Source organism: Jaculus jaculus, unplaced genomic scaffold (assembly GCF_020740685.1).
Source record: "Jaculus jaculus isolate mJacJac1 unplaced genomic scaffold, mJacJac1.mat.Y.cur mat_scaffold_45_1_1178333_arrow_ctg1, whole genome shotgun sequence".
Classification (NCBI taxonomy): domain Eukaryota; kingdom Metazoa; phylum Chordata; class Mammalia; order Rodentia; family Dipodidae; genus Jaculus; species Jaculus jaculus.
The window spans coordinates 65,436-67,351 of NW_025423498.1; positions in this window are offsets into that span (position 1 = coordinate 65,436).

The following is a 1,916-nucleotide window of genomic DNA, read 5'->3' on the forward strand; positions in this document are numbered from 1 at the left end:
ATGGCTTCATGTGGGTCCTGGGAAATAGATCCTGCGTCCTTTGACTATGCAGAGAAGCACATTAATCGCTAAACCATTTCTCCAGCCCCCCCCCCCATTTTTAAAGACAAAGTTTTTTGCTGGGTGTAGTGGTATATGCCTGTAATCACCACTTGGGAGGTTGTAGCAGGTGAGTGTTCTGGCTGTCCCATGGGATGACCCTATTTTAACCTTTTAGTAGGTGCACAAGAGGATGCCAATATTTTAATCCAGCCCTGGCTTTGGGAGGCTGAGACAGAAGGATCAGCACCATGATTTTGAGGCCAGACTGAGACCACAGATTGAATTCCAAGTCAGCCTAGGATAGAGTGAAACCCTACCTCAAATCCCTCTGCCCCGCAAAAAGAATAATGTTGAGACCACACAGCTATAGAAGCTTAGAGTAAGGAGCACATGTCAAAGTCCTGGGCAGAATTACAAGTGCCCCAACAAGAGAGTGACAGATTCCACAAGCTCTAGGCTTCCTGAAGAAAGATGGATTATGCTGTATATTTTTGTTTTTTCAAGGTAGGGTCTTGCTCTAGCCTGAGCTGTGCTGAAATCCACTATGCAGTCTCAGGCTTGCCTTGAACTCATGGCCACAATCTTCCTACCTGTGTTCCCGAGTGCTGGAATTAAAGGTGTGTGCCACTACCTCTAGTCTTGAAGGATGGATTTTGGTTGGAGCAAAATGACAAGTGATATTTGGAAAGGAATTTATATACCAGTCACAGTGTGGCCTGCAGAGGCCACTGTGAAGTCAAACAGGGCCTTTGAGAAGCCCCAAGCAATATGTGACATAAGCTGTCCTTGAACTTGCTATGTAGTACAGAATGACCTCAAACTTCCGATCCTCTTGCCTCTGCCACTCAAATACTAAGAGTGTTATCATACAAGGTATATGTACTATGTGTCTCTGTGTGAGCTAGGCATGCCCTTTTCTAACAGAGCTATAGCCCCAGCCCTCTAACAGAGTTCTATGGTCATGTAAAAATAAGAAAACTAAACAGTGGGATAGAGAGATGGCTCAGCAGTTAAGACACTTGCCTGCAAAGCCTAAGAGCTCAGGTTCAGTTCCTCAGGACCCAAATAAGCCAGATGCACAAGATGGTGCATGTATCTGAAGTTCATTTGCAGTGGCTGGAGGTCCTGTATTACTCATTTTCATTCTCTCTCGCTCTCATATATAGATAAATAAAATTTAAAAAGTAAATAGCATGATCCAAGAAACAGCAAGGGAAATCTGTTGTATCCCTCAGATCACAGAGTGTAGGATTACCTGAGTTGATTCCTGTGTTAGCAGCCATAGTTGTGAAAAAGAGATAGGATCCAGTGTTGAGATAATCATTATATATAGGACAAGGAAAAAGAAAACAGGATGATTTCTGGATGCAAAGAAGCCACCACCCACCTTTTACAGCTCCATCAGTTTCTATTAACATGTGGGCCAACAAACCTGTAACATTCTTGGAATTTTTGCTTGCCTATAATTGTCATTGGCCTGAGAGACTAAGTGTGTGCTCCTGGCAAGATATTTATTTATCTTTGGTTCCCCACAAGCTTCCACACATCCTTCCTTTGAGACATCAAAACAGAAATCTGAATGTGGGCTGTACTGATGGATCAGGGGTTAAAGTGCTTGCCTGCAAAGCCTAAGAACTCAGGTTTGATTCCCCAGGACCCACATAAAGCTAGATGCATGAGGTGGCACATGAGTCTGGAGTTCATTTGCAGTGGCTGGAGGCCCTGGTGCCTCGGTCTGTCTCTTTATCTCTCTCTTATCTCTTGCTCTCTATCTCCTTACAAAAATAAAACACACATGAATTCATCTTCCCCATTGTACTCATCCTTCTGCTTCATCATTTCTTTCCACTGCTCCTTGTTCTCTTTTTCTTCCT